The sequence below is a fragment of the Notechis scutatus genome, chromosome 6, assembly GCF_049901735.1.
Source record: "Notechis scutatus isolate UNSWTSFEM ecotype Mainland chromosome 6, rNotScu1.2, whole genome shotgun sequence".
Classification (NCBI taxonomy): domain Eukaryota; kingdom Metazoa; phylum Chordata; class Lepidosauria; order Squamata; family Elapidae; genus Notechis; species Notechis scutatus.
Window position 1 is genome coordinate 45402921 of NC_142014.1, and position 12155 is coordinate 45415075.

General features: G+C 36.8%; 1 long non-coding RNA gene across 1 annotated transcript in view; it reads right to left on the reverse strand.

Moving 5' to 3' along the window:
- The window catches only part of LOC148130196 (uncharacterized), a 40722-nt gene extending 29045 nt beyond the window's left edge, over positions 1 to 11677 (reverse strand). Inside the window, exon 1 of the long non-coding RNA XR_015750221.1 lies at positions 11574 to 11677. This is a non-coding gene — a long non-coding RNA (uncharacterized LOC148130196). The remainder of the gene's footprint in view (positions 1 to 11573) is intronic.
- Positions 11678 to 12155: the final 478 nt, after the last annotated feature.

Here is a 12155-nt window from a genome sequence, read left to right on the forward strand (position 1 = left end):
CAAACCACCCAAAAGCAACTTGCAGCAAAATGAAATTAAAGCGCTACAAACCCTGAAAAGAGACAGCAGCATAATCATCCTCCCAGCAGATAAAGGGAATGCCACTGTAGTAATGGACAGAAAAGACTATGAAACAAAATTGACAGACCTACTCCAAGACTCCACATACAAACCCATAAACACAGACCCAACCACATATCTGGAAAAATTAACCAAGAAGAAAATTATAACTAGCCACATAAGCAAAGAGATCCAACACACGATCATACCCAGAGAGAAATCTTCCAGATGCCCCAAACTATACGGCCTCCCAAAAATACACAAAGAAGGCATACCTCTCAGACCCATAGTCAGCTCCAGAGGAGCACCACTACAAAACCTAGCTAAACACCTAGCAAAAGAGCTACAGCCCCATGCTGAAACAGCAGCTTCTCATGTAAAAACTCATACCACTTCTTGGAAATGATCAAAGATCTACACGTGGAGCAAGAAGATCTGCTTGTAAGTTTTGACGTGGTTTCACTATTCACTCAAGTCCCGATAAAAGAGACCCTTGAAATCATCAAAAATAAATACCAACCAGCTAAACACCTCATGGAACTAACAGAACACTGCTTAACCAACACATATTTCATATACAAAGGACAAAGATACAAACAAATAGAAGGAGCTCCCATGGGATCACCACTGTCACCTGTCATTGCAAACCTGTTCATGGAAGAATTAATCCAGAGCCCTGGCCAATGCCATCCTCAAACCCAAACTATGGTTAAGATACATCGATGACACATTCGTGATTTGGCCCCATGGACAAGAAAACCTAAACAATTTCCTAACACACCTAAACAGCGCACACCCCAAAATCAAGTTCACCATGGAAACAGAAACAAACAAACAACTACCATTCCTAGATGTACTAATCTACAAAAAACAGATGGCACACTAGGACACACCATATACCAGAAGAAAACACACACCAACCGCTACCTCAACGCCCAATCCCACCACCACCCAGCACAGATAAACTCCGTGGCTAAAACACTAATTACCAGAACCAAACGCCTGGCAGACATTAAGACTGAACTATGCACCCTGACTAAAATATTGACAGCCAACGGCTTCCACAAAAGCAAAATCACCAACTTGATCCACAAAAACAGACTGAGACATAATAGAGACCCAGAAGATGAACAGACCCATGGAACAGCTGTCCTGCCCTACATAAGAGGCACTACAGACAAAATTAGTAAGATACTATACAGACACCACATCAAGACTGCCTTCAAAACAGACAGAAAAATAGCTGCCATCCTCAGAAACCCCAAAGACAAAATTGACCTGGAAAACCAAGGCATATACGAAGTCCCCTGTGCATCATGCCCGGCCACATACATTGGACAGACCAATAGAAAAATAAGCACCCGCCTGGATGAACACAAAAATGCAGTCAAAAAGCTGGAACACACTTCCTCACTAGTCCAACACATGGAAGCCACAGGTCATAGCATCGACTTCAATGGCACCAAAACCCTAGCCACTATAGAAAACCCCAGCCACAGAATTATCAGAGAAGCCATAGAGATTGAAAAAAGACCAGAAAGCATGAATAGAAGAGATGATTCCACCAGGCTGTCAATCATTTGGAAGCCTGCACTCACAAACAAAAAAATCTCCACACCACAAGCCAGGCAAACACCTGGGCACAAACAGATCCCCCTGATACTTCCAGCTCAAACACATCCCAACCAGGCACCCAGATGAAACCCAGCTTCCTAACTAATGATAGCCATCCATTTACCCGAAGCCAAGCTGCACTAAAGGCCTCCAATAAAGCAACACAATGCTGCCAGCCAATCAAGATACAAAAAGAGCCAAAAACAGACAGAAGATATTAGAGACACCAATCAAGCAGAACACAGCAAACTCCGAGACCAATAAACACAGACCAAGACTCCCAACCAATCAGGATGAAGAAAAACCATTCTGGCACAGCAATAGGCTGCCCCAAATTTAAATCTGAAACCACTGTAAAAGTCTGACTCACAGACGGACACAATACAGAAGCCTGATGATGGCAGATGAGATTCTGCTGAAACGTTGCTACAACTTTAAAAGCACCACTACTATGACGTGGGAAAATACCCGAACAAAGCTGAAGGCCATACATGTAAGTACCCGCGAAAACTTAAGAAAATATATATATATATATATATATATATATATATATATATATATATATACATACATACATACATACACACACACACACACACACACACACACACACACACACACACACACACACACACACACACATATATATATATATATATATATATATATATATATATATATATATATATATATAGTTTTTGCTATGTTTTTAGATTTTTTTGTTTACATTTTCAAGGGGAAGTACCAAGCAGAGTCTGAATGATGAGATCTACATGATATAAAATAGATATTAGAAATTTGAATGTTATAATTTTAGAATGCACAAATTCAATGTTTAATGAGATTTCATATGATAATAACAATAAGATATAAAGGTGTTGCACTTCAATTGGCAATCATAGTGGGAATATGAAGTTGAATACATAAGATGAATATGCATATGAAATTGTGTCTGTATGGAAATGTGATAACCCGGAACCATGCTGTACTCAAATAAGATGTTTTATTTGTTTTGTTAAAACTCAATAAAACTTTATTTTAAAAAAAGAAAACAGGATGGCTAAGCATAACCAGGCTGAATAATCCTTTAATAAAGCTGTATTTAAAATGATACATGTTATGTGTTAAAACAGCAATGGTTTCATTACAGCTCATGGCAATTTTGGAGATGGCACCACTTTGTAATTGGAATCACAGTCAAATATGATCTTGTGAACACCCAATGTTCACATTTTTAAAACAATTCTAGGAATAAAACACAATCCATATGGGAGATAGCTACCAGTTGCTCTATTTTTATAAGATGAACTCTTGTATTTCAGATAGAGGTGTTCATTTAGAGAATTGGGGGGGGGGGGACCCTAGCCATTGTCATATGTAATTTCACACTATTAGTCTTTCAAGTGCCTTTTCTCAAAACCCCTCTTCACAGAAGCTGCAACATTTTTAAAAAAAATGTTTTAAGAGCATTTTATGTGGCAAATCTATTATCCAGCCAGCAACCTTTTAGAGGCAGGTTTCAAAAGAAATGCACATTATAAAGGTGAAAAAAAACCTGAGATAGAATTAGTTTTTAATTAAAATAGAATCATTCATCACATCTTAAGGGTAGAAAATACATGTTAAAGTAGGTAGGTGTCAAAAAGATACTCCTATAAATAGGTTATTCTTACAAATTAATTTCCAATATGAAGACCACAGATTTCTACAATACAGACCCTTCCAGAAATGTTAGCAATGTTAGCAACTAAGTGGAAATTTAAACCCACCACATCTGGATAATGCCAGACTACAATAACTGAATAAATGAATATAAAGAAAATATAATATAGTTATGACAATAAACACTCTCTTTTAAAGGATAAAAGATATCTTTAAAGGGGAATTATAAAGAGGGAAGGAGGGCGAGGTAGTTGTCTGAGGTCTGCAAAGGAACATGCCTTTAGGAGAGCTAATTTGATTGCTAAAGAGGAAATGACTTTTTATGACCAAAATAACTGAAGACCTAACAATACTTGAAGGGAAACTAGCAAAGTCATTTTGTGGGAAGGAATAAAAAAATAATCAGTTTGTACATAATTTTTATTATTATTTTTTTATCCGCTTCCTCTTATTTTGGCTGCCTTCTTCATCGTGTACAAAATCCTGGATTCTGAAAATCCGACTAGGACTTTGCAGCACTGACAGAGAATTACCAATCCAAAAATCACCAAGCTGGCTTCAAGCCAAAGACAGAACAAGAATTTATAGACTTCTGATTTTTAGTTTGGCACCTTAACCACTACACAAAGTAGCTCTCTAAACCAGGAGTGTAAAAGTCACGTCGTCATAGTGGCGTCACATGATGTATCGGAACGTTTTCCCTTTTGCTAAACCGGGCAAGGGCGTGGCCAGCACATGACGCATCCAACCTGCAGGCCAAGAGTTTGACAGCCCTGCTCTAAACAATACAGTCAGATGCACAAAAATCATTATAATTTGAATGTAGATTTAATAATCACACAGACCAATACATCAAATTGAAAAGACCACAGTCTTAAAATATGTCAGCACTTATGACCATTTCCCACATTTGGGGTTATCGACTTTACAATAAGTTCCATCCAAGAGAATAAATGCTATTCCCTATGTAGGTTAATTGTATCAAAAACATGCATAAAATAGAAATCATAGGATCTAATAATTTATATCCCAGCATAATTGTCACATGTTTGTTTACATTTTTTTCTGAATGGTATTAAAGCAACCTTCAGTCCTGTAATACATTTTTCCTTTCACATACAGTTTTATTGCTAAAAACTAGTTATTCCAAAATAGCAGTACTATAACTATTTCTCAAAGAAGGTTAAAGGGGTTAGAAAAACCTCTAAATGCTATGTTTCATGAGTGGACTTCTTGAAGACTATCCAAGGTAGGATATAGAATTCCATACTGTATACAGCATATTTATATCTCACAATGAATCCCTATTAAGATGCCTCGATGCATATTCCTTGCATATGTGGCTTGAGAGGGCCCACCCACATAACATTCCCTTGTATGCTTTCTCAGCCACAGTCAATGCACTTTTGCTCAAGCTGATGATGGTGTGTGGAAAACGAAGTGTTTTGGTGAAACAACAAAAATTCAGAAAAGAAAATATAACTATTTTTTCTAAGAAACATGTTCTATAATTGTTTCAATTATAAAACTCAGATGTCCAGGTATAGATTATAATTAACCAGGCCCAATATTTCTATTATTTGTCTCTGAAAGCCACAGCCAGTCATTCTCTTAGAGAGAAATTTTAAAAATGTCCTTTATCAGTTGTGAACATAAATCTATGGTGTCTTTGGTAGTCTGATGTTATTACCTAGTTTGGTAATGAAATGCCTTCAAGAAAACAGCCAAGCTCAGAGAGCACCAAGGACCCCACAATTCAACCCTGAACAACATATATTCTCTTCTAAAGGTAACTTAAATGTTATTCAATTTTGATATCATAGAGATATCTTTTTATTTGTGTTCATTCATCCATTCAGTCAGTCTCTTTTCCATTTACTCCACTTACAGTTACCCCCTTCCATTTACCTCAACTATTCATCTTGTATTTTCAACCTCAAGGAGATTTCACTATCTATTTCCCAAGTTACCTTTAAGTTTTTCTGACAAAGTTTCAAGTGACATTGCACTTTCCAGCAGCCAATCAAATGTGACAGAAAGCTTGTTACAAAGGTTCCTTTGTCCCAAGAGCTGCTTCTAGTGCTATTGTCCAGGATGTAATAGTCACTCAGCAATGTGTACAGTATACATATACACATATCTGTCAACTTTTCCTAATCTGATACCTTTCATATGCTGACTCCCATCATTACCAATATAGCACAAAAATACTGGGGTGTGGGTCTATACAGATATGCACACAAATTTCTGACCCAGCTTAAAATCTCCTGTACCACAGGTTTCTTATGGATAAAAAAATCATCAGAATTCTTGAAATACACATTTCTCTTTGATTTGTATATTAAAGCATATTGAGTTTTGCATCTTACCAAACAATAGCAATAACACTTAGACTTATATACTGCTTCACAGTGCTTTATAGACCTCTCTAAGCAGTTTAGAGAATCAGCATATTGGGTCCTCATTTTACTGACCTCTGAAGGATGGAAGGCTGAGTCAACCTTGAGCCCATGAGAATTGAACTCCTGGAGTGAGCAGTGAGTTAGTCATGCAGTCCTGCATTCTAACCACTGAGCCACCATGGCTCTTGATAGCTTATTATATGAGTAAAATGAGTTATTTAATAGATTAACTGCAACCAACCTTATTCCATGACCATCAATTCCTAGCAGGAGTGTTGACCACTCACATAATAAGACCATCCAAGTTACCACTATAAAACAGGGATATAAAATTCATAATAACAATTTTCATGCACCAGCAGTAGACAACAACTACTCTTGCTTCTCATCTCTATATGCACATCAGAAGAGTGGAAGGGAAAAAAAATCTTTAGAAGAACTGAAAAATCAATGAGCTGATATCTATCATTTATTTTCCCTCATAAAAGTTAGAAATTTCTTCTAATAATTGTACATATTTTTCATTGAGGGTCTCCTGGCTTAAAGAGATAGATATAGAAGTAAAGATCCCAATTTTGTGTGTTTCACCACACTTTTCAGCAAGGCTTCTCCAGTGCAATAGTTCAGAAATGGGGATCACTGTGCAGTAAGTAAAATACAGTATGCAAAAGTCTGTACCACAAACCTGGACTACTATTATATATCCATTATACTATTATCCCAAGAAATCAATAATAATTATATTGGAAACATCCTAAAAATAAAGGTAAAGGTAAAAGGTTTTTCCTTTCAGTCATGTCCGACTCTAGAGGGTGGTGCTCAAACCTTAAGCTTACAAATATATTATTTAAAGGATAAGTATCCTTCTCTGACGTGTTTAGTTTTTTAAAAATCCCTTGGAATGGTATATTATAATGGGTTTCCTATCAGTATAGTATTATCAGTGAAAATTGCCTCTGAATAATAGCTTGTGACGGTAAGAAAGTGAGGTAATTGTCATCCAAAGAGGTGAGTCATCCAAAGCAAGGAGACAGTAGCAAGGTAGCCCTGTGTAACAAGTACAAATTTGAGTCACACACACACACACACACACACACACACACACACACACACAACAACAACAACAACAACCATGGCTAGCTGAATTTTGGCTTTGCCAGCTGCAGTTCTTTTGTGAAGGATGTTTCCTGTTGAAGTCATGCTTTCCGTCTATTTAATGCATATACATACTGTATATGTATTTTTAAAAAGTTCAAAAATACAACAAATACCCTATGATTTATTTCCCCACGGAGCCAAATTGGGAAGCATTGTGACATTGTATCGAAGAGTGGGGTAAGTGTAGCAATATATTCAGTAGGCGTAAAGCAATAATCTTTCATTTCTGAGATCCTGTCCCATCCAGAAATTGAGTGAACCGATTATCACAGTGAACTGATAATCAAAGAACAGATGTCATGGTGATGATGCAGGAAGAGTTTAGACCCACAATTAAAGCTCAATCTAAGATAATAGTGATCTCACTGCCTCAAAATGGCAAGATATACTTAAGTGACGGCTAAATGTCAGGAGGTTTTAGGAGACTAAACATCTACCTCAACATGCTGACTGCAAACATTCACATCACTCTATCTGCAAAATGCATCTGAAATACAATGGGTTAGGGTTGTGGTCCCACCAGTGATGGGATTCAAATTTTTTTTACTACCGGTTCTATGGGTGTGGCTTGGTGGGCGTGGCAGGGGAAGGATACTGTAAAATCTCCAGTCAGGGGTGGGATTTGCCGGTTCTCCGACCTACTCAAAATTTTCGCGACCGGTTCTCCAGAACTGGTCAGAACCTGCTGAATACCACTTCTGGGTCCCACGTTGAATAACCATCTGCTACTGGAGCAAAGATGTTTTAGCTCAGACTACCAAATCCATTTTAATTAATTAATTAAATTTCTCTTTGATGCAGGCTTACTCCTACACTAATATAAAGGCCTATGGTGAAATATTTCAGACCAGTCTTCCCTATCTTGACATTGTTCAAGCTATTGGATGCATGCAATTCCTACTAACACCCAACAGAAGAATTACAGGAGTTCCAGTCAACATTTTGAACCTTGAGAGCACCAATTCTGAAAAAGTTAATTTATACAAACTCTGACCAGGAATTCATTTTATGTACCTAAGGAATGGGTTTTTTTTGCCCTTACTTAGGCTAAAATGCAGCTCCTTTTGTGTGTGTGTGTGTGTGTGTGTGTGTGTGTGTGTGTGTGTGTGTGTGTGAAATAATCTACAGTATGAATGTATTTGTTTTTCTCTTGTAAAACTTCTCATGTCTATAAAAGCAAAGGGAGGGGGAATGTCCATTCAGAAGTCTGGAAGGAGAGAGCTGCACAAACCTTACCAAAGTTAGCTTAATGCATTCCCTGGCTCTGGTAAACAGAAGCTTTGACAGAACAAAAGTCTACAAAATTATAGTTAAATGCTCACTCTTGTGACAAAGTGCAAGCTATTAAACAAGTGCAAGGACTTTTCATCTGCTTCTCATCTAGTTGAAAGTAGATGGCCTGGAAATTATAGCGGAGAAAATTACATAAATTCAATGCATTTTAGAAAAGGTTATATTTCAGCTTCTTTTGTGTGCAGGACATTTAATGTGAAAGAGTTTTAAAGAATCCCCAGAGCTTAAATTCCTCTAGCTCTTATGCCACTAGAACAAAAACTAAATCAAAGAGCTATTGCCTAGCGCTATTAATAGGTGTATGTCTAGAAAATCTAGATTCACACTATTGTATCATTGTTTCTTCTTCTATTGTTTGCACTATGTGGTAGGATATAGTATTTAGGTATCCAATTACAAATAATAATATAGCAATATTAATTTATATTATTTACAAATTAATAAATTATTTGTTACAAAAATTATTATTTTTAATCATTTTCATCTTAACAAAGAAGAAGAGGGTCATAAGTTTACAACTTTTATGTGGCAGATGGATTCAATATAAAAAACTAAATTGGTTGAATTGACAGAGTTAAATGATGCTCAGCGGCTTACAAAGTATAAAACACCATAACAATTACAACATCCTCAGTTGCATTACAGCATAGATAATAGTAAAAATAAAGATAATGGAAATAATAATGAGGCAATTGTAGGAAAAGGAGTGGCCGAACCTGGGTCGGAATCAAAAGAGGAATCAGCCTAGAGTTTCTCCATAGCCACAAATGGGTTAAATTCAATCCTTCTTAAACTTCCTAAAATTTTATCTAACATTGAAATAGTGCTAACCATTACTTGAGTAGGTTCTGGTGCATAGGCATAAATAACGAATCTGTTTAATTACAACTTCATGTGTGGTCCTGATTTTTACCTGACGGAAATCTATGAAATCAAGAAAAATCAAGATATGATAATTATGATTGTAATAATATGCTAAAGAGAAGCAGAAAGATGACAGATCTGATCCCAAAGGAGAGACTATTCCAGAGTGACAGCATCTCCATCAAGAATCAGAGCAATCTAATATCAGTTCCCCATATCTGCTGCTTTGAGATGAACAGCATTTCCTATATGATCATGACAATTCTGGTTGGAAAAGACAGTCCTGTGGTACAGAGATAAATGCCATATATAAACCAGAAGCTGGACCACTTGGGGACACAGTTGACACAATAGCTATAATTGGGCAGTTTCTCTAGCTATGGCCTCCACCAGCAGGAACGGTGAACCTATAAGGATTCGCAAATTGAAGCTCTCCTTTTTCATGAGTAGTGCCTACCCATCCAGTGCCTACTTACCCAGAGACAACACTGGCATTGACAGAAAACCTCAATGCATAAACAATAATCAGTCTTACTTGGGTTCATCCTGTCTGTTAATCTTTACAGCCTTCAAACACCAGGACAGGATGTCAGTAGTATCTGCCCAACAGCCTACAATGGCTACTCATTGCCATATTTATGAAAGTGCATCCAAAGCCATTGAATGATCTCATCCAGCAACCCTATATCCTTATCAATCATTTGTAAAACTAGGGAGAAGTAGGCTCAAGCATTTTTGACGCTTAATAAATAAATCAAACATAAGAATGCTACTGAAAATATGAACTATTACACTTCATTTGTAATTGTAATACAATGTACTTAATTATACACAGATTCACCAGATTTTTTTTCAGCCAAACAGACTACCAGGAGTTTGTCCCCTTTTTTATATACTTACTTGAGCCTATTATTATATTAAAGAACCTACAGAACGATAAGGAAATGGGTGTTAAAGACCAATGGATTTTAAACACCTTAATACTACCTATGGATGATGTTAAGAGATAAAATACTATTTTAACTCCACATAAGGGTAACTTAGGCCTGCTTTATTCATGGACTGGAATATGACAAGGAATCATGAAAAATGTAACATAAAGAAGTATTATCAAGACACATTGGGCTGTGGATAGATATAAGCAGGAAATCCTGGGCATAGAAGAGGGACTTCTGAGAGAGCCAATTGAGTACAGAAAAGGAACAACTCTCTCCACCAACTTATCTCCTTGCAATGTCTTGTTGCCTAGGGAAACTAGGCAAGTCATTACATACAAATGAAGATTTGTCAAGATTTCTTTTACCCAAGGGTTGAATGAAAATGTGTCACCTCCATAATTTTAAATTTAAATAGGTATTTTAATAAATAAAATAGGAAAATAATACTAGAAATGAGTTCTTTCACTACCTGTATTTACTTCTCCATATAAACACCATCATTCACTACATACTTTTACCAACAATGAACAAACTTCTTAAAGCTACTATTAAAGAACGCCACCTATTTGACTCTTCAGCTAGGTCCTGAAAATATCAGATTCAAGGAAATCCCCTATCTATATCCCCAAAAACAGGACCCATGAATTTTTTTGTCAAAATCTGGGATCTTATTTTTCTTAATTTTCATATGGAAGTTTTGTGATAATAGTCCACAAACTGATGCCTCATTTCTGCATATAATAATGACTTCATGTTTTGTCAGCTATACTATGAAGAAATTGCTTGTTTTCATTATTATAGCAGGCCAACACTGACAAATTTCAACTCTTGAAGCTTTTACTACTGCTATTAGCATACAAGGAGCCCATCTTGCACGAATATTCAAATATTGAAAAGTATCAGTAATATGAACCACTCGTTCCTGTGAAATGCTAGGCTTGACAACAAGTTCTGTTTGAGTGATCTTCCAATTGTCATTATTCTGTTCATCAGTCTTTCTTGTTTGCAATTCATTGTTTGCTGTCACAGGTCATCCACTTATTCTTGATCATATAAATCAGCTCTTTTCTTTGTATTTTTTGGCTTAGTTACATACAGTAATTTCAACATAGATATCACCATAAATAACCTACATTTAAAGATGTATTTCAATTGAAGGGACTGCCACAGTTATAAATTGAATCTTGACATGTTATTTAAGGCATATTGACAAAGAGTCACTGCAGGATTCTATTTCACAACCAACAGCAACATACTCTTTTTCATGGCAAATTCCCACCAATTGAAATGAAAGATCAAATGTTAAAGAACACATCAGAGTTTCCTGCACATCAGTACTGCCATCTATTGGTGACTTACAATATTGGAGGCATTACCTTTCATTCATCCCTCATATATTTTTATGTAAAATAATTTTACTCTTTAAAGAGATTAAAATAGCTTTTAGTAATAGATACTTGGGCATGAAATTGTTCTTACTGTGGCAGATTATGTCTATGTGGTGGTAGTTCAAAATATCTGCTTTCTGGCTAATGTCCCCTGAAACACAATAAAAAGACCTTCACTTTTACAGCAAACTAACCATTTGAAGTCTGTCCATTTTCATAAAGTATCTCATTTTACTGCTTGCCTAGGCAGCAAACAGGATGACTCCATTTTCATGTTGCTTCTTCCCTTCACCTCCAGCCAGCCCAGAAAGAAAACCCCACCTATAAGACCTTTGTCCAAACATTATGTGGCAACCAGTTTTTTTCCCCCTCTGCCTCCTCCTTTGAAATTGCCTTGGTGCTGAATAGTCTAATGGGAGAGTTCAGTGCTGGGTCTGCACTTTCCCAGCCATTAGCCAGCTGCCACTGCATTTTATTATCTTGAGAGGGGGGAACTATGCATCAAAGCAATTTCCAAACAGTGTGAATGGGTGGAAGTAACCCAGCCAGGACAACGTTCAAACATGTATTTTTGGCACACATACACAGTGCCATCTGGAATCCGGAACCACAAAGGCCAGCAGGCCTGCTTACACACCCTTTACACACCCTGTTTTGTTCGCTGGTGTAACAGTTAATCTTGATAACAAGGCAAACTTGTAGCAAGTAGCTGTTTTCATGCATAGCCATTGTTTTGTATAAGCAGAACTGCACAGAGCCAGGATGAAAAACAAAGG